General features: G+C 37.0%; 1 pseudogene; it reads left to right on the plus strand.

The window, feature by feature from the left end:
• The window catches only part of LOC126713494 (DEAD-box ATP-dependent RNA helicase 10-like), a 64,965-nt pseudogene extending 51,573 nt beyond the window's left edge, over positions 1–13,392 (plus strand).
• The last annotated feature ends 9,210 nt before the right edge of the window (positions 13,393–22,602 follow it).

Raw genomic sequence — 22,602 nt, forward strand, 5'->3', positions numbered from 1 at the left:
ATTCAGAAAGAAAAACCCTAAGAGAGGTTTCTTCAAAACACCCACCCAATTAGAGAAAGCTACTCATTCTTAGAGAGAAATCTTTGTAGTCTCTTCTCATTCCCTCTCTCATTGTCATACCTATTGAGAGGAGATTTCTATCCAAACACTACCCACACCCATTTAGAGTGTTGAGTGTTTTTGGAGCTTTGGGAAGTATTGGAAGATGCCAAGGATGGCGGATGCTACGGTCTAGTAGCGGAATCCGGTAAGCTAGAAAAGAAAAAGTTTCGGCGCAACCTCGTTGGAGCAAGAAGCTTGGAGGGCTTAGGTACATCGGGTAGATTAGTCTTGGAGGGTCTATTGCTGTTCATGTATCCCAACTACATTTTTTAGTGGATTATTGACCGCTTGGAGGGCGGCGGAGAGGTTTTACACCGAGGGCTTCGGTTTCCTCTTCGATAACACATCGTGTGTTGTCCTTGTGTTTGCATCTTTCTTCCCTTTATATTTGCCTTTTATTTTCTGCTGTGGATGTGATTTATAATTGGCTTAGATTGATTTCCAATTTTGTTTATAGCTTATGTTCATTTTCCGCACACTAGTTGTTTGTCATAAAGCTTGAATTGGTTATTTTGTATTTGGGGGTCTAAACGTTCAAGGGTGTTTATACACGTTTTTGAACTTTCAGTGGTGGTGGTTTATTTAATATCCTAAACACATAGATGTCTATATATTTGATTGTTTAGAACTGATAAAAAACGAACTCTTAGGGCCACCTTGGTGTTGCCTAGTCTATGAATTCTTTGCTATAAGTTGCACGATTGGGTTACAATTCGTAGGTTCTAGATGAGGCTGATAGGTTGTTGAATGAGGAATTTGAGGAATCAGTTGATGAAATTTTGAAGGTTATACCACGTGAACGGATAATATATCTATTTTCTACCACTATGACTGAAAAGGTATGTATTTAAATATCCTGCTGTACTTAAAAGGTATATCTGTCATCAGGGATGTACCTTTTAATTGTTTCTTACAGTGGATGTTTGCCACATATGTGCTTTATTGTGAATCCTAGTTATTTTGCTTCTTGAAACATGAGATCCCATTCTGAAATTTTTAGAGAAACTCATTTGGAACTATTGCTTTTGTGAAAATGATATGGAATTTTGAGGAAACACTTTTTGACATTTCATGCACATTAGAGCATGAATTGCATTATAGTTCAATAGGGATTTATACTATAAGAAGAACGCACTTTGCACTAGTGGAGAAGATACTAGGTGCCTTACAATGCACATGTTATACAAATAATTATTGTTAAAGATGAGAATAAAATATTATAGAGAAGCGGAAGCAAGAGAGAAAGAAGAATACAAGGGATTACGTGGATCGGCCTCATAAAACCCTAGCAGCTACATCTTATTGTATATTCAAGTGATCTATTACAATGAACCCTAACAGGGTATATATAGAGACTATATGCTAGGGTTAGCCCAATATGGGCTTACAACATAAATGGGCCTCTTGGGCCATTACATCAACATAAACTCATTGATCAATTCTTTAACACTCCCCCTCAATTTGGAGCATATAGTCATATAGATCCAGCTTGTAAGACACAACTGTCAACTTGCTTGAAGAGGCTGAAAGCGAAGTGAACTAGCCAAAATTGAAGCTAAACCAACCAAAAAAACGAGATGAACAAGCTGAAGTTCTTCAATATCAAACAAAACCAAACAGAGGTTTTATAGGGGTTAGGTTATCCTTATCATGGATAAGGGTTAGCTAAAACCTATACCTAAACAACAGAAAATCACCAAATAGGCAAACAAGGGATTTCCTTGTCTACTCCAACCAACAACCAACACTGGCAACTGTAACGCAAGATAACCCGTCGAGAACAATAACAACAACCAATAGTAACAACAATTACCAACAACAACCGTCAAGTATCAACTACCATAGCCACACCAACAAAAACTACCAATAACAACCAACAATCTTAGATATGAAGGTTGCATAAGAAAACAGCAATTGGCAACTATTGGCTCTGAGACCATGTTAAAAATGAAAATAAAATAATATAGAGAGGCAGAAGCAAGAGTGAAAGAAGAACACAAGGGATTACGTGGATCACTCAATAGCCTACACCCACATCATAAAACCTTAGCGGCTACATCTTTACTGTATATTCAAATCATCTATTACAATGAACCCTAACAGGGCATATATATATAGAGAGACTAGAAGCTAGGGTTAGCCCAATATAGGCTTACAACATAACTGGGCCTTTTGGGCCATTACATCAACATAAACTCAACACTTTAATAATTATATATGGAATGTGGTGCCTAACAACACACATGTTATAAAAATTATTAATGCTCTATACACCATATGGTTGTTCAAAGGTTATGCTAACTTGTGGCACTCATTAGTACATCTACACTGTCACAAGTGTTGTCTTTTTGATGCCTTCAAGTGCTAATGGAGATGCATACTGCACACGTGGTTACTATATGAAAAAGGTATAAGTTCTTTTGGTTTTCCATATAATGGTTTATTTATTCCTGATGTTTCAGGTTAAGAAGCTCCAAAGGGATTGTTTAAGAAATCTTGTGAAGGTAATTATAGTCTTTATTATACTTGTATCGTTTGTTCATAGTTTTTGTCGTGACTTATAATAATTTTCTGTTTTTGGATGATTTCAGATTGAAGTAGCATCAAGTAACTTAATTGTTGACATGCTAAAGCAGCAGTATTGCTTTATGCCTGCTAAATACAAGGTTTCTCATTTTTCTCTTAGAGTTAATCTTCTATTGAAGATGTTTTACTAAAGACTGGATATGTATGCTAGGTATTATGGTTGGTGATTAGTGCCAAGGGAAAATACTAGTACACATACTCTATTACACATAATTTTACACACATCCTTGAAATGCACTAAAATTGTGACCTGAAGTCATCGTTTCCAAGTTGAAAATCATGACGTCAAGTCATGCTTTCAATGATTTAAAGAGTGTAAAATTGTTTGTAATAGAGTGTGTATAATAAACAATTCCCTTAGTGCAACTAATTCAAAATTTTGAATTTAATATTAGGGAATTTTTTTGTATGCACTTACCAAGCACACTTCTGTTCTTGAGACTGTTGAAGAAAGACAGTGGAACCTTCATGAAAAATGTACAAGAATTATTTTGGTCTTTAGTGCTAAAGGTGGCAGTAAAAGATGTACTCTCTCTCTCTCTAAATAGAAACTGAGCTTTATTGATAATAAATGAATCGAATACAATTTGCGTCTAATCCTATTTTATATACAAGTTAAAGCTAAAACAGAAAAATAACTACTTCTGCATTATCAGGTAAGGTTGTTACAATCAACTTCCCACTTAATCTTACACGTGTACATAGATCAAACCATAGAACTAATAATCTGATCATAGTGTGGAATTGATTCTATCAAATCCTCTATAATCCCACGTGTCAATCCTGTTGTAACCACCCTTTTAGTCTCTTCCTGATGATGCAATATAGGCTGTGTTGCACTGGATTGCATCTGTCCTTGTGTTGTACATGACAGCAAACTGCCCTGATGATGTAGTGCACTCTTTGCTACACTTGATTGTAGCTTGTCCTGATGACTGGTGCATGCCATGCGCCCTGTACTCTATTGCTGCGTTGGACTTGCAGCTTTAACACTCCCCCTCAAGAGCAAAGCTCTTGGTTGATTTTCTTTACTTTCATCAGCTTCCTTTGCAGTATTAGGAAACTGAATATGATGACTAAAAATGTTAGTAACTCCCAACTTGTTAAGCAGCCTTAGAAAATTCTCAACACCTAGTGCCTTAGTAAAAATGTCTGCCAATTGTGATCTTGATGAAACATAGAAAGTTTTAATTGTTCCATCCAAGATTTTATTCCTTACTATGTGACAATCAGCTTCAATGTGCTTTGATCGCTTATGAAACACTGGATTGGCTGATATATGCAGTGCTACCTGGTTATCACAGTAAAGTAGCACTGGTTTGTGATGTGGAACACATAAATCTCTTAAAAAATACAATATCCAAGTCACCTCACATGTAGTTGTAGCCATGGATCTGTACTCTGCCTCTGCAGAAGATCTAGATACTATATCTTGTTTCTTTGATCTCCAAGAAATCAAATTATCACCAAGGAACACACAATAACCTATCAAAGATTTTCTGGTATCAGGGCAGCCTGCCCAATCTGCATCACAAAATGCTTTAAGTTGCAAGTCTGAGTCTGTGGGAAAGAACACTCCTTGGCCAGGTGTGCCTTTGATATATTGGAGAATCCTGATTGTAGCCTTCATGTGTGGTACTCTAGGTTGAGCTAAGAACTGACTAAGCCTATGCACAACATAGGTTATGTCTGGTCTGCTCAAGGATAGGTACATTAGTTTCCCAATTAATATCCTATACTGTCCTGCATCTTTGAGCACCTCTCCATCAGACTTAGACAATTTTAGTTGCTGCTCCATTGGTGTTTTGGCTGGTTTACATCCAAGCATACCTGCTTCCTTGAGCACATCAAGTGCATATTTTCTTTGGTTTATACTAATTCCTTTAGCACCTCTAGCAATCTCTAGTCCTAGAAAATACTTGAGTGAACCAAGATCCTTGATACCAAATTTTTGATCCAATACCTGCTTTAGATTAAACACACAAGTTGCATCATTGCCTGTGATTATCATGTCATCAACATATATCAGCAAGGCAGTAAAATTAGAACCACTGGAATGCACAAAGAGTGAGTGGTTTGCTTGTGATTGCTTGAAACCAAGTGCTGAAATAGTAGCAGAGAGTTTAGCATTCCACTGCCTTGATGCTTGCTTCAAACCATAGAGTGATTTGACCAATTTGCAAACCATAGGAACTGATGAAGTGCACTCCCCCTTACTGTGATAACCAGGAGGTAGATCCATGTAGACCTCCTCCTCAAGATCTCCATGAAAGAATGCATTATTGATATCAAGTTAATGTAAAGGCCATTTCTGAGCTGAGGCAAGAGCAATGAGAACCCTCACAGATACTGTTTTGGCCACAGGAGAGAATGTTTCCAAAAAATCAAGTCCCTCCCTTTGAGTGTAACCCTTACCCACTAGCCTAGCTTTATATCTTTCCACACTACCATTAGGATTAAGCTTCACCCTATAGACCCATTTACAACCAATGGATCTCTTGCCAGAAGGTAAAGGTGTACGAATCTAAGTCTGAGTTGCTTCCAAGGCCTGAATCTCTTTATCCATTGCTACCCTCCACAAGGGATCTTGGACAGCTTGAGAAAAATACTGAGGAGTAGAATGACCTTGGCTAACAGTCATGAGATAGGATTTGTATTGAGGATCCAAATGGCAATATGTGAGGCAAGTTGATGGATCATAAGGAGACCCTGGAGGGTGAGTAGCTGTAGAAGCAAGTGATGAACCAGAGGCTGCATTGCAAGCATAATCTTGCAAGTAGGTTGGTGGTCTATGAACTCTAGTGGATTTTCTGAGTGGTTGATCTTCAGCTGCAAGGTTAGTACTAACAGAAGGTATAGAATCCAGCAAAATAGAAGTAGAATCAGATGGCAAAGAATCAGGTAAAGGAACATGATGTGTAGATATAGGAATTGATGAAGGAGAAGGAGTAATGTCAGAACAAGAAGCAGATTGGTCATTGTGCATATCAGGAACACTATAAGGAGTGACAAAAGGTCCTAAACACCCTTTAGAAGTGCTATCAACCTCAAAGATAAAAGGATCTACAGTAGGAGGTTTAGCAGTACCAAAAGGAAAAATGTTTTCATGAAAAATAACATCTCTAGATATGAAAATAGTCCTAGTACCTAAATCCAACAGTTTGTACCCCTTAACACTAAAGGGGTATCCTAAGAAAACACATTTCCTTGCCCTTGGGGAAAATTTGGATCTGGTATGTGAAAGAGTGGATGCATAACAAAGACATCCAAAAACCTTTAAGTGACCATAATTTGGAGCATGACCAAAAAGAACCTCAAAAGGAGTTTTATGATCTAAGCATGATGAAGGTGTTCTATTTATCAAATAAACTGATGTAAGAATACAATGTCCCCAAAAATGCAAAGGCATGTTGGATTGGAACATAAGAGCTCTTGCCACATTTAAGATGTGTTGATGCTTTCTTTCCATAATGAAATTTTGTTGTGGAGTTTCAACATAACTTAATTGATGCAAGATACCCATTTTAACAAAGAAATCAACCATGATAATAAACTCAATACTATTATCTGTCCTGATGGTTTTGACCTTTTTTAAAAATTGTGTTTCAATCATAGTGCAAAATTGTTCCAAAATAGGTTGTGTTTGAGATTTATGCTTGAGTAGGTAAACCCAAGTGCACCTTGAGCAATCATCTACAATGGTTAGAAAATATCTACAACCATCAATAGTAGGAGTAGAAAAAGGACCCCACAAATCACAATGGATCAAATCAAAACATTTAAGTGAAACATGAATACTAGATGAAAAAGGAAGCCTTTTCTGTTTAGCCAAAGGACAGATTTCACAATGAACATCTTTATTAATGGTTGAAAGAGGTACATTATTATTTCTCATCAAAGCCAATTTGGCATTTGACAGATACCCCAACTTGAGATGCCAAATATTTGGCTGAACAAGAAGATTATTTACAAACATAGTACTAGGCTGATCAATAAAGCTATGTACAGAACCAGCTGTAGAAAAACAAGTTCTTGAGGTTGATAAACTCTCTTCCAGCAAGTATAGGCCTTTGAACTCTCTACCAGACCAATTGTGCTCCAATGAGCAATGTCCTGGATGAAACACATAGTCCCAAAGAAAATGAGACAACAAAGAGTGGTCTTAGCTAGTTGACTAACTGAAAGAAGATTAAAACTAAAAGAGGGAACACACAGGACATTGGTAAGTATAAGAGTTTTGGATACTTTAACAGTTCCTACATGTGTTACCAATGCTGTTTCACCATTTGGAAGATTAACAAAGGTAATAAGAGTGGCAGTAATAGAAGTAAAACAGGATATAGAATGGACCATATGGTTAGTGGTCCCTGTGTCTATAATCCAATCTGTTTCCCTAAAGATTTGCCTATCAACAGTTTTAGCAGAAAAAATAGAATGTTCTAAAGTGGGAACAAAAGGCACAATAGAATTGGTACCTGACATTAGAGCTGAATTGAAGTTGAGATTGTTTTGTGCAGAAGTTCCAACCATCTTAGAAGCTGCACTAGAAGTTCCTTCACCACCAGTGACTAAACAAGAAGTGCTCACATTTGCAGCATGATGTCCATCACCAGCAGCAGCACCTGATTTGAGAAACGTCAGCAACTGCTCACATTGTGTCTTAGAGATAGGGCACTGATTGGATGGCATTAAGGCATGCTCTGCACCATTGACAGAATTGCAAGAAGTTTGATTGACATTGGCTTTCCCTCTTGGTTTATAACCTGGAGGATATCCATGCAACTTGTAGCACTTCTCAATCGTGTGCCTTGCATGTTGCAATGAGTGCAATAAGGCTTGTCTTTCTTAGCATTCCCTTTATTCCAATTGGAATTTCCTTTGGAATTGGTAAACATAGCCATTGAATCGGATGGTGAGGCTGTTGAGTTTCCATGTCCAATGTTCTTGTGTGATTCTTCTTTAAGTACCAAAGAATAAACCTTGCTCATTGAGTGAAAAGGATCATACATGAGAATCTGACTTCGTAAAGTCTCAAAATTCTCATTCAACCCCATTAGAAACTTCATCACATAGGCCTTCTCATGTGAAGCACTCAAGATCCTCATCGCACCACAAGAACACTTTGGCAGTGGCTCAAAATTCAGCAATTGATCCCACAATCACTTGAATTTGGTGTAGTATTCACTAACTGTCATCTGATTCTGTGAAATGTGAGAGATTTCCCTCTACAAATTGTAAACTTTAGGTCCATTTCGTTGTGAGTACAGGCGCTTCAATTCCAGCCACATCTCCCTTGCTGTCTCACAATACATGATGCTACTAGAGACATCAACATGCATGGAATTAATCAACCATGAAAGTACCATGGTGTTTGTAGCTCTCCCAATCCTTATATAAAGGTGAATCATCCTTTGGTTTTGAGATCTTGCCATTCACGAAGCCAATTTTCTTCTTGGCAATGAGAGCAAGCACCATTGCTCGTGACCAAGAGTGATAATTTCACATATCAAGCAAAGGTTGAGTGACTAGAATATTACCTGGATTCTCATTGGAATTGAGGAAATATGGATTAGGAGCATTGGATTCACTGGCATAATGTGTATTTGTGAGTGTGGATTGGATGTTGTGAGTTGCAGTAGAAGCATCAGTTTCTGAGGAAGCCATTGAAGGACCTCGAAGAGGAGAGAAAGAACAGAGTAGAAAATTCTAGAAGATGAAGAGCTCTGATACCATGTAAAAGATGTACTCTCTCTCTCTCTCTAAATAGAAACTGAGCTTTATTGATAATGAATGAATCAAATACAATTTGCGTCTAATCCTATCTTATATATAAGTTAAAGCTAAAACAGAAAAATAACTACTTCCGCATTATCAGGTAAGGTTGTTACAATCAACTTCCCACTTAATCTAACACGTGTACATAGATCAAACCATAGAACTAATACTCTGATCATAGTGTGGAATTGATTCTATCAAATCCTCTATAATCCTACGTGTCAATCCTGTTGTAACCACCCTTTTAGTCTCTTCCTGATGATGCAATATTGGCTGTGCTGCACTAGATTGCATCTGTCCTTGTGTTGTACATGACAGCACACTGCCCTGATGATGTAGTGCACTCTGTGCTGCACTTGATTGCAGCTTGTCCTGATGACTGGTGCATGCCATGCGCCCTGTACTCTGTTGCTGCGTTGGACTTGCAGCTTTAACAGTGGCCTCTGAAGCCATGTACCATATCATAGGATAAATGACATTTCTTAGCCAACTAAAGAGATGATATAGATAGCTTTCATTTTTATTATTATTATTATTATTTTGATAAGAAGATAGCTTTCATTTTTACAATAAAAAGTTCTTTAAATAGTCTTTTTTAATGAATGTTTTTGGAAAGTTGCTTCTTTGAATATTACTGCTTAGCCCGTCAAGGGTTGAATGCCCTTGGATCACCAGGAAATTGGTTTTAGTGGGTGGGGTCAATTGCTTGTAGGTTTTACTTGCTAGAGGCAAGTCCAAAGGGCTCTTCTTTAGAAAGGTTTCCCATGTTATCAAACAAAAATTTTGCTTCTTTGAATACTGTGACAACCACATTACGGGCAATTGATGGTTCTGGATATACAGAAATTCTAGGATTGACATAAATAAGTTGTATTTAGCCACTAATGAATTTTGCCAATGGCTTCTAGCATATAGTGAAACTCTAGCATATAATGAATTTTGTCAATGGCTTTTATAGCTGGTTAAGTGATTAGATGTGAAGGATGTTTCTAGTGGTTCCACCTAAAAGGGTGCAACTCTCAGTGCAAGTGACAATTGTTTTAGAGTGAGATGTATCACAGTAGAAATTTAGAAAGAGTGATTATGGCATGCATTTTGAAGGTATGTTCATCTAATTATATGCATTTTAGTTTCTTTAGTGGAGTTTCTGCTGTTGTATGATGGTCTTTGGTACGTTCCTGGTACATATATTCATATTCATTGTTTTACAGGATTGCTACCTTGCATATATTTTGATAGAGATGTTTGGATGTACATCAGTGGTTTTCACTCGTAACTGTAAGGCAACTCACTTTCTTACTATAATGCTTCGACATCTTGGTCTCAGGGCCATTCCAATTAGTGGTAGAATGAGCCAGGTAAACTATATTAATTTAACTAAAGTAAAAAATAATTTCTATCTGTAGCTTTTAAGCATGTCGGATATCTCTTTCTTTATATACTTCTTTCATTCTTTAATTTCTTCTCCCTTTTATATGCTGTCATAAAATTTTGTAACTATTCTTGACAGTCAAACAGAGTTGGAGCCTTAAATCAGTTTATGGTAGGAGAGTGCAATATTCTTATCTGCACTGATGCGGCAATGAGAGGATTTGACATTCCATCTGTCAATTTGGTTATCTATTATGACATTCCCACAGACATGAAGGTTAGGCTTGCTATCTTTGTGTTGACTTAGAGCAGGGCTACACCTATTTTGTGGTGTAACATACATCCTGTCTATTTTTATTATTTCTTAGATTTTATTCAACTCACCTCAACTATGTCTTAATCCCAATTTAGTTCAGGTAAGCTGTATAGATCCTCTTCAGATTGCCAAGCATAAGTGCTCAAGTCCTGATTTCTTGAGAGTGGCCATTGCAATCTAACTTGTGGTGGCCAATTTGATGTACATTAGTTTATGGGGTGTTAAGATTTAAGAGGTCCCATTGGTATGGAATTTCCTTGGAGGAATATATGAGGCTGCAAACTTACAAAAAGCTGCTCCACTAGAAATTCTCTCTACCCTTCTGAACTAAAATAGCTTTCGTAGATTTTCAATAATAAAAAATTTTCTAATGCCGCATTTCACACAAAGAATGAAACCTTACAAAAGGAAGTCACACATAGAATTAAGGGGAACTTAATAACTCTATTAAGATAGAAATCATAGCTTCATACAACAGGTTGAGATGAAAAGAACAATGAAAATGAAATGTTAGGAAGTTCTTGGGTGACAAGTCTAATATGGTTGATTAATCTTTATAATAAGATCTCAAGCATTGGTAAGATATTTGACAAGTGTGGGAAGAGCACTGTGAGAGTTACATATAGGAACAAAGCACAGTTGATTTGTGTTGTATGTGTAAGAGAAGTGGGGAATCTATTAATCACCTGCTACTTCATTGTTCCGTGGCAACAGAGATGTGTTCCTTTGTCTTTGCTTTGTTCGGACTAGTATGGGTGATGCACAAGTCATTGCTTGATATTTTGGAGTGCTGGCAAAGCCGTTTTCAACAAAACCGACTATTTTAGGTGTGGAAAACCACACCTCTTTCCACACCTCTTTGTGTCATGTGTATTTTGTGGTATGAATGAAATAGGAGGGTCTTTGATGGGTGGAGTGTCTTACCTTTGTAATTAAAGAGCACATTTTGAGATCCTTGTACAACTAGATGTGTGCTCAAGGTGGCATTCATTCGATGTCCTTTCTTGATTTCTCATTTTCCCTCTCTTTGTGATTTGTATTCCTTGATTTGGGACTGTTCACATTCTTTGTGCCCATCCCTTTTACTTTTCTAATGAAATTTTTACTTAATAAAAAATGTTTCTCCATCTTTTATTTTATCTCGTCTTCCTTTACTAAAAATTATTTGATCCTTATATTTGATACACTTGGCACAATTCATGTCTCCAGTTTTCATTTCCATATTTTAGCAAGTTCATAAATAGGCTTCTCTCTAACCTTTGTCACCAACTTGCAATATAGTTCATTGGAATTCTTGCTTGTGACGGCGGGTGTGGGCCTGTGGGGTGCCTCCAAGATGTTTTCTTGCATTCATATGGAAGTTTCATTTGTTAGAACTGTTATCCTCTCTTTGAATTATTTCCTTGATAATCTTTTGAATTTTGGGTTTGTTACATTTTCTGTAAATCATGCTGTCAGTTTTTAGGCCCCTTAAACAATTGATTAAACCTAGGTAATTAGCCAAGTTGTTACTTAGTCCAATTAAACAAGTCTAGGTTATCACAATAATAAAGATCAAATCATGCAAAGCAGCGGAAAATAAATAACACACGATATGATCACCCAGGAAACCAAACCGGTAAAAACCTAGGGAGGATTTGACCTAGCTATCCTCAAGGTAAAAAGCAAATCCACTAGAAAGAATCGAAGTTCATACAAAAGGACTTACAAGCCCTCCCGCTTGACTTCCTAATGCTACCAACCAGTAGAACTTACTGACACGACCACGTGCAAACTCCGAATCCACGGACTCCTTCTTTCTTTGGCCTTTGCAAAACACAAACACCCCTGTTTGTGACTTTGAGATCCCACTTAAAGGTTTAGCAACACAAACACTCCTGTTTGTGACTCCAAGACCACCCTTGAAGGTTTAGATCATCAACACCTTTGATGACAAGAGAAGGCAACAACTTCTACAATACCGGATCTTGAGATTCTTCAAGGAATAGCACCGGTAGAAAACATAAGAGAGCTTTTTAGGAACAAAACCCTAAATACAAAAGAGGCACACTCTTTTCTCTCTGAAAAGCCACATAAAAACGTGCTTAGAGTTTCCTTTATATACTGGGAGAAGTAGATTAAAAACCCTAATCCTAAATGGGCTTGAACTGCTATCTAGGCTTAATTAAAATTCTGCAGATATGACTTTCGATCGGTTGAGCCTGTCTTTTGATCGATCGAACCAGACAGATTATGAAATCTTCTTCCTGCAGCTTGTATGTTCTTGAATCTTGACTTGAATCATCTTGAGTATTGTCTAATAAAACCTATAGACTGTAAGATCTATAACTAGACAAGTTTGTGTTCACGATTTGCCAATTGTTCTAAACATTTAGAACCTAACACATGCATAAGCTGAAATGTAGCATTTTGATATTGTTGTTTAGAGTGGCCTGAATTATAGGCACAAGTGATACAAATGCTGTTGTAGACTTGATTGATTCTATTTTTTTGGCATGTAGTTATTAGATTGTGTAATTTTTATTGTATTTTGCGCACACATTCTATATGATGAAGTATTTCCTTGAATTCAATAAAATTTTATTACTTAAAAAAAATTGAAATCATGCATCCAGACTCCCGCTCTTGTAATTGTGTTTGATTTTATACATATTATATATTATTGAAAGATTTATGTTAGTATTTTTTTTTTTTTTTCCTGCTTGTTATAACTTCTGCTTTGCTAATTAAAGTGACCACAGGATTATATCCATCAAATGGGAAGAACTGCTCGATCAACTGTTGCAATCTTTCTAGTGAAGCAGTATGAGATGGAATGGTTTCTAAAGATAGAGAATATTTTTGGTAGGAAACATGTGCCATTTTTGTGCTGAGGCATTGTCGAGGGAGTGTCTCCAAAACTAAAAGATTTTATTTATTATTTTTTTTTCAGGTAAGAAATTTCCAGAGTTTCCTTGTCAACATGAGCAAGTCCTGCTATTCATGGAGCGCATCATAGATGCCAACAAGAACATCTCTAGTGGTAATGATTTATTTTTAACTTGTGCCAATAATTGGGTTGGGATACACATGCCCCATTCCATGCCTTGTGGTTAGCTATCAATCTCTGATTTATCTGAGTAGTCCATTGTCATTTACTCTACACAAACAAAGAATGATGATGCCTTATATGGTCATACTAGCAGACTGTACCAAACATTAAAAAAGAAAACAAAATAGAGAAAGAAATATTAGCAGAGACAGTATGATAATGGCCCTGTCTGTTGCATTATGCAAGTATTCTTTAATCACCACAGCCATTAGATCTTAGTATGTGTAGATGATTTTTTCTTTTTTTTTTTAAATCTTATTTATATTTTATTTTAAGTAAGGAATTTTTTGTTGATTGTAAATATTTCTTCAAAAAAAAAAAAAAAATCTATATGAAAATACAATGGAGAAGAAAGCTGGAGCTAGTCTCTTCTTCAAGGTTCCCTTATTTTGACCCTGTTGGGAAGAATTCCAATGATTCTCAATCCTATCATCTTAGTAGGCATTAGGATAATTCTTTCCACCGTGATTAAGTTCTGTAAAATCCAAATAAGAGCAGTTTATATTGGAGATTGTAGGAAACTAGCATTAAAAAACTAACTATTCAGTTAGTTGGCCCCGTTTGCAAACAATTTGTGATTGTAACAACTCAAGCCTTAGAGGGTCGATTTAGGGCCTCTAAATTGAGCCTCTAAGGCTCAGTTTACCTGGTTTTCTATGCCAAAAGTCCACGTGGAGTACACGCAGAAATCGAGTGTCTGAGACTCGATTTCCACGTGTACTCCAGGTAGAAATCGAGTCTCAGACACTTGATTTCTACGTGGAGAACACGTAGAAATCGAGTCTATGAGACTCGATTTACTTAAAGTAAAATCGAGTCTCAGAGACTCGATTTTCACACAGTCAAACCCAACTCACACGTCTTGGTCGTGTCTATGTTTTTTGTCTTGGGCGTGCAGAGAATATCTGACATCAAGTCTGTTTTTGAACCTTACGCTGACCAGCTACTGTGTTGTATTTTTGGTCTCTTGCGTGCCATCAAGTCCATGCAGAGAATATCTGACATCAAGTCTGTTTTTGAACCTTACGCTGACCAGCTACTGTGTTGTATTTTTGGTCTCTTTTGGGCGTGCCATCAAGTCCATCAAGTCTGTGTTTTTGTGCAAAGCTGACCAGCTACTGTGTTGTATTTTTGGTCTCTTTTGGGCGTGCCATCAAGTCTTTGTTTTTGAGTGATTGGTCATGTCATTTTGAATGTGCAAAGCTTATAAAGAAAAGTCTGACCAGCACTGTTTTGGCATTGGTCATATCCGTGTTTTATTTTTGGGTGATTGGTTTGTAATAAAAAACTCTCACACAACCTCTCACACAACTCTCAGAAAATATTTTGACTGCCTCACACAACTCACACCTTCAGCAACTTCTATCACAAAACCTCTCTCAACAACTCTCACAAAACATCATACAACTCTCATAAACTCTCATACATCAGCAGCAAAACATTGCTCCTCTCACTCTCATACAATCTCAGCAGTATATTTGCTCATCCTCATGTCAAGTAAGGGTCTCCTCCTCACTATCTAGTTGGTTGTTTAGTGTATATAGCTGCTTTAAAAAGTGTTGCTTGCATTGAATTTGTCATGCCATTTCTTGATAAAATATTTGTTTGTATTAAATATTTATATTTGTTTCGTAATAAGATATTTGTTTGTATTAAATATTTATATTTGTTTCCTGATAAGATATTTGTTTGTATTAAATATGTATATTTTTTTTCATAATATTAGTTTTTTTTTTTTGAGTAACCGGCCTGGAAGCCCAAGCAGGGCTCCTTATGTATATTAGTTTTTTTTTTTTTTTTTTGAGAAAGAAACTGATGGATTTTATTAATAAAATTCAACTACATCCAATTGTAAAATCGAACCAATATAAGATGGGACATCTTCCATCCATACTTGAAAATCTGGTATGCATAATGCATTTTTAGCCAGACTATGAGCAACCTCATTGTCATTTCTCTTAATGTGAGAATACAACAATCCTTCTTTACGAACATATGAAAACCTAATACAATGAAATAAACTTGCAAAATATTTAACATCACGACTAAGTAAACCAAAGGATTCCAAAGACTGCAAATCTGCATTCAAAGCGTTCATTGCAATCACTGAAACTCCCTCTGGGGTGACATCTTCCAAACTTAGATCAGCATCAAACTGTAAAGCCTTCGATATAGCCAAAGTTTCAAGCTCTATAACAGTTAGGGGGAGAGGGATGATTCCGACCATGTGTGCCAGGCCTTTTCCTTGGCATTCTCGGATAATCACTTCAATCACTGCCCTATCATCTTCTTGAAACATTGTATCGATATAATTTGTACCCGAACCCTCCACAATTACATCAATAGTCGATCTCCAAAACAACACTAATCCACCTCCCATATCCAAAACAACATCCACAGAATTTTGTTCTCGGAAAATCGCATCATTAGATTTCACCTTCAGGATCGGCCATGGATGTGTCCCTAATATCCAAAACATGACCGAGAACAACTTTTTATTTTGTTTCGATCTGATCATCCATGACAGCAATTCTTTGAAATCCATGAAAGCTACTTCCATAATAGAATCGCTGTTAATCAAAGACTTAGTTGTACTGAGGATGTGCTCTAGCCTTGCTTCATCTACCCATGTTTCGGCTATGAACATGGTAGAGGGATCTTTTGCCCGTGATATTTCACTAGGCTCTCTCTCTGTCCATGGGTTCCCAAGCCCATGGCAGATCATTACTAAGAGAATAATTTCATCTGGCGGGGCTGTGGTACAGCCTCCGCCAATATTTGTGATTGAGAGACATCCTCCTTGGAAACTTGCCGGTCCACCAACAAGGTTGACGAATGATACACTTCCATGACCTAATGTTTTTTGGCCATTCCCCACTCTCCACCGTTGATGGACTTAATTGTTTTTTCTCCAATTTAATTGTCACGTGGTGCTCATGTGTTGAGGCGGCAAGGGTTGTCTCCAAAGTAATTGATTTTCTCTCCATTACTACTATTTCTACGGGATATGCATTCATTATAGGATTTGTATTCACAACGCCGGAGTTAGGCACTTTATCCGTTACCATATCTGATCCTTCAAGAGTTGGGCTGGCATCATCAATTGTGTGATCAATCACGCCAGCTGCTGCGTGTAATTCCGAATTATTGCTCCCTGAATTTGGCATAATTACTTCCTTATTTGTCGGGGTGGATTGAGTGCTTATCTGACTATCTAGAGTAACGCTTTCCTTCCCCATTCTTCGCTGAACATTAAAGTGTGTAACGGTCTCCTTATTCAAACTTGTCTCTAGCACTTCCCCAACCATAACGGATACCACCACCGGAGGCACCGTGGCTGAATTTTCTCCCATCGTGATCTGGGCATCCTCCTCCCCTCGCTTTCTCCACTGAGATTTCCGACTCGCTTCCTCAAAAAAACCCGGAACATAAATAACATTTTTACTAGCAGTTTTGAATGGAGGAGCTCGCAGATATGGACCGAACTGCTGTTGCTCTGTTGACAGTGTACCATTGCTCTCCATCCCAGCCAACACCTTGTCTCTCCACGGCGGCTCAGATGAGCGTTTTTCAAAAAAACCTGGAACAAAGAACACATCCTTACCAGCAGAACGATAGGGAGGTGCCCTAAGACTCTGTCCAAACTGCTGAGACTCAGGGAGGACGAAATGATCACCCAGGTTGTGTATTTGAAAGCCATTTGTGGGACGCCGTATCTGCTTGAAAGTTCTAGCCATCACTTCCATGCTCAAGAATCGTGAAGAGAGAAACATTGCCGCTAGTATAATCTCTCTAGACCGCTGATCACTCTGAAGAACAAAACCAGTATCTTCCATTTCGGATAGGTTCAAATTCCCCCATATTCTCGTAAGGTCCACCATAATCCAGACAGATAATTGAAGACTAAAGCAAACCAAACAAGAAAAATGTTTCCCTGTAACCCAGAAAAAACAAAACCACAAGCTCGAGAGACAAACCTGTTGTCTCAAGAGAACAAAACTCTCCTTCATCAAGAAGGGACAAACAAACTTCTACTGCCTAAGAGAGGAGGGAGAACCAACTTTCTTAGAGACAGAGAAACTCTGTATATTAGTTGGTTGTTTAAATATGTATATATATTTATATTTATACAACTATATGTTTAAATATTTATATATATATATATATTTTTTTTTATTTATATTTATTTATATTTATATTTATATATTTATAGAAATATATTTATATATTTATAGAAATATATTTATATATTTATACAACTATATATTTATATATTTATACAACTAAATGCAAATATAAATATAAATATATATATATATATATATTTATATAAATATATAGATTTATATTTATATATTTATATATTTATAGAAATATATTTATATATTTATACAACTAAATGCAAATATAAATATATATATATATAGTTATATAAATATATAGATTTATATTTATATATTTATATAAATATAAATATATGTACATATTTATATAAATATAAATATATGTATATATTTATACAACTATATATTTATATTTATATATCTATACAACTATATATTTATATTTATATATTTATACAACTATATATTTATATATTTATATAAATATATAAATAATAGACACATAAGGAAAGAAAAAAGAAACAGGTTCAAAGAATTGTGCAACCTCCAACTTTTATGAAATTCCAACCATGAGAAAGACATTATTGAATACAGTAAAAGCTATGAAAATAATTGGGTCACCGGTCCAGTTGCACCTAATTAAGTAGCTAGCATTTTTCCATTTTCTGGATGACATAAAGCTGATGACATATTAGCAGATTCGAAACAAATTTACTGTCATGACGGATTTTTTATTGTATGATTTTTATGATTCAGAGTCAAAATTTCTGTTTGTATATCACATCTAGTATATTTCACTGTATATTAATGCCTTGATTTTCAAATTAGATGATATGTCTAATTTGATTGATCATGATCATATTCACATTAGTGTTTTTTTTTTTTTTTTTTCTTTTGTCTGATGAACCCTGCTCTATGTTATTTCATTAATAGTAGTGTAATAGGGTATGCCATTAATTTCCGTAGCACTGGAATGATGATATTTTTATTTATATTTTTGTTAGAGCTGAGTTTAAAATTTGTAATGGGGGTGAGTTTTGTTTTTAGTTTTTTTATTTGTTTGAGTACGAAATTATAATCATTGAGTGTGTTTGTATGTGATGTGGGGTGAGTATATGCAATTGTTATACTTTTAGATCCCTTGTAATTTTTGTACTTTGAGTAGATAGAAAAGGTTTTGTAATTCGAACATAAATGAAAGAGATAAAATATGTCACTAACATAAATTTCCTTGGCTTGGCTCTCTAATAGGTTCACAATCTTTGAAGAATATTGATATAAATGTATACTTCGGTGGACCCCTTCACAATCCTGAAGGGATTGACGGATTCCCATTTAGAGGGGAGGGTATCGAATGCTACTACATGATGTTACGTTGTAAGTTGAAGACGTTGAATGATTTGAAGAGGAAAATAATGGACGAATTAAAATTGAATCGTACTTGGTATGACATTAAGATTATTTATCGTTACCCACAAGAAGTCCTTCATGAACGGATAAATTATGGGTATATGGCGATCAAAGAAAATAAACATGTAAAGATGATGTTTAATAGGATCCAGAAAATGCCCCAAGTAAATGCTGCTGAGTTGTATGTAAGTTTGGAGGCGCTTGCAGATAACACTACTGAGGTGGTGCAAGAAACAACTACGGCTTTACAATTTACAGCCCTAGATGATAGATGCACTACAATGGGAGGGTATACAATGGGAGGGTATACAATGGAAGGGTATACGATGGGAGGTTATACGCTCCCATCTCAAGATCATGTTGCTAATACTAGTGAAACCCTCTATCCTCAACAGACACATTTAGAGGAGGAAGACGAAGACGAAGATCATGTTGCGAATGATGGTGAAAATGTTGAGGTTGTGGATGAGTACGAAGAGAGGATTGAGCAAGGCGACTTTGAGAACAATGTGGATGAACATGAAGTCATTCCCAATTTTGAAGAGGAAAATATGGGGCACCATGATGAAGGTGATGCAAATGATGATATTGGTGTCCAGCATAATAGAAATACGACCACTGGCTACAGACCTCCTGCTGAGTCATTCTACTCAAATACTTGGGAAGATATGGTTGATCCTTCACGTCTTCAGATACCATTTGTCTCTACTTGGGAAGATGGGATGCATTTTTCTAAACAGTTGGCTTTTGCAAATAAAGAGGCGGTGAAGCATGCATTGATAATATACGCAGCAAATGATAATAGAAATTTTATAATCCGGAGGTCGACCAAATCGAAATTGTGCGCCGCATGTGTTGACGACAACTGCAAGTGGTATGTTGGGGCATACATGAAGACTAAATTCAATGGTATGTGGATGGTCACGTCTTATGTGGGTCCACACACTTGTATACCCTTTGGCCTAAAAAGAGATGGTAGAATGATGGATTCGCATTTTGTTGCATCAGAAATTATGGGAAAATTGCAAAAAAATCGCACTGCACGTATTGATGAGCTGTGGGAGATCATACATACTAAGTATAATCATGAGCTTTTTTACTATAAAGTATGGGATGCAAAACAAAAGGCAATTGCTAAGATTTTTGGGGATTGGGAGGAGTCTTACCAAAAGTTGCGAAAGTTGTTGTTGGCATACTTGGATGAGGACTCAGGTACCCAGTACAGCTATCACACCATACCTAGGCCAGACGAAGGTACTGCGTTACTACGCTATGTATATTGGGCATTCGCTCCATGCATTGCTGCATTCCAATATTGCAGGCCAGTGATTAGTATTGACGGGACTCATCTGTATGGTAAATACAAAAGGGTATTGATGATTGCAATGACAACCGATGCTAACCAAAAGGTTTTGCCTCTCGCCTTCGCTGTTGTGGACAAGGATTCAGGGGCTAGTTGGGGGTGGTTTTTAGAGTGTCTCAGGACTTCCATAGAGCATGTCATACCTAACGATGGCATTTGTATTATTTCTGACCGACATAAAGGTATTAAATGTGCCATTCGAGAGTGGCCTAGACGTGAGGACGGAAGAGAACAGGTATATCACCGATATTGCCTTCGACATGTTGCTAGCAACTTCAACAGACACTTTGATAACCCGATTCTAAAGGCATTGGCCTTGAAAGCTGGATATGCGAGTAATGAAGCTAAATTTAATTCCATAATGGAAACCATTAAGGAGGCCGAGATTAATTTACTGAGGGGTGTAGACCCTACTGATACGCGGATTGAACGTTATATGCCGTACACATATCTAGTGAGTGAGGATGTGGAGAAATGGACCCAGTCACATGATGGTGGAAGACGTTACGGGGCAATGACAACCAATATCTCCGAGTGCTTTAATGGGGTACTTAAAGGTGCCCGCGGTTTGCCCATTGCTGCAATGGTTCATTTCACTTGGTGCAAACTTGTTGCATATTTCCACGATCGACATAAACAAATTACTTCTGATCTCTCTCGAGGTAAGCTGTGGAGTGATTATGCAATGGAGATCTATAGCAGAAATGAGCAGAAAATTGCAGGACACACTGTGAGGAATTTTAATCATGCAGAGGGTGTATATCAGGTGGTTACCCTGTACAATGACCATAGAGGTGGAGGGGGAAACCACAGTCATGAAGTGCGCATATTTGCTAGAACATGTGGTTGCAGAAAGTGGCAAAACTTGAAGATCCCTTGTTCACATGCAATTAAAGTTCTTCAAGGTCTGCATCTCAATGCGACCAACTATATTGACCCATGTTACAGTTTGAACAACGCCATTCTCACATATTCACATAATTTTGTGGTACCAAAGTCAGAGTCTGAGTGGAGGGATGTTTCCGGACCACGATGGGTGCCTGACCCACTGCTGTTGCGGGGCATAGGTCGTCCTGTGAAGTCAAGAATAAAGAATGAAATGGATGGGGTACGGCGAGAACGGGGAAGCCGGAGGGAAGATCCGGACTTGAGGGAGACTCAACCGAGGCAACGATGCGGAGTGTGTCATCAAGAGGGGCATAACCGTAGAAGTTGTCCCAATTCCCGTGGGGCATCGACAAGTGGTACTGCTATAAACTAGGCAAGTGCCCTCACTGTTTTTATATAATATATTCAGAATTTCATTTTGTTATAGTTCTTTGCATTTGGAAACTAATGACCGTATTTTAATTTTTGGCAGGCAAGCGGAAACTCGATTTTGCTAAGTGACATTGTACGTGGGACTTGTGGTTATCTTCTGTATGGACAAGTGCTAGGTGACTATGTAGAGTCTGTTGTATCAGTATGGAGAAGTGCTTGGTGACTATGTAGAGTATGTTGTATCAGTATGGTTTAGTATGGACAAGTGGTAGGCAAATATGGAGACTATGTTGTATTTATTAGTTGTTATTTTGGTAATTGTTGAATGTTGTTGTAATTGAACTATTTGCTGTCTATTGTACTTGTTACTATAGTTGCGTTGTGCAGCTTTTGCCTATAATGCCAGCAATTATATTACTTTGGCATTAGTAGCTACTACTTTGGCAAATTCAACCACAGGGCCCTCCTTTGAAGCGATGATAGCTAGTATTGAATGTTTTTTGTCCGTTAATAGGGAACCTATAATGGGTATGAATAGTAACTGTTTGAATCCAGTTGTTTGCATATGATGTACGAGCCATTTACCAGTATCATATGCTTGTATCTCCTTGTTTACCGCTGCTCATGTTATGTGTTCTGGATCTAGTTTACTGCTGCAGGGGAAGGGAAACCAATTATGGTTTACTGCTGCACGAGTAGGTGCCAAAATTTCAACTCAAAAAAAAAAAAAAAAAAACCCCAGTGGAAATCGACTCTGTAATAGTCGATTTCCTATGAAAATCGACTCTCTGAGGGTCGATTTCCTATGGAAATCGACTATAAGATGGTCGACTTCCACTGGGGGATTTTTTTTTTTTTTAATCCCAAGTTGGGAACTAATTTCAACAGGCAAGTGAAAAGGGGTATTTTTATAACTTATTGCTTTAAATAGAAACGTATAGATGTAAAAAGTCACGACGGATATAACAATGAACTCAACTTTCCTATTTTGTGTATAAAACTAACTACAATGCTGAAATTAAATTGCAAGAGTCAAATTAAATGAATTAGGTTATTTGTCTCCATATATTGCAAGGACATACCTTAATGAAATTTTAGACTAAAGAGAACCACACCAAGTCTAAAAGCTCAAATTTGAAACTTTCTTACTTTATCACACAGGCTTTAATGTAAGACTTTGATAGATGGTATATTGTAACCATTA

Source organism: Quercus robur, chromosome 2 (genome assembly GCF_932294415.1).
Source record: "Quercus robur chromosome 2, dhQueRobu3.1, whole genome shotgun sequence".
Lineage (NCBI taxonomy): Eukaryota > Viridiplantae > Streptophyta > Magnoliopsida > Fagales > Fagaceae > Quercus > Quercus robur.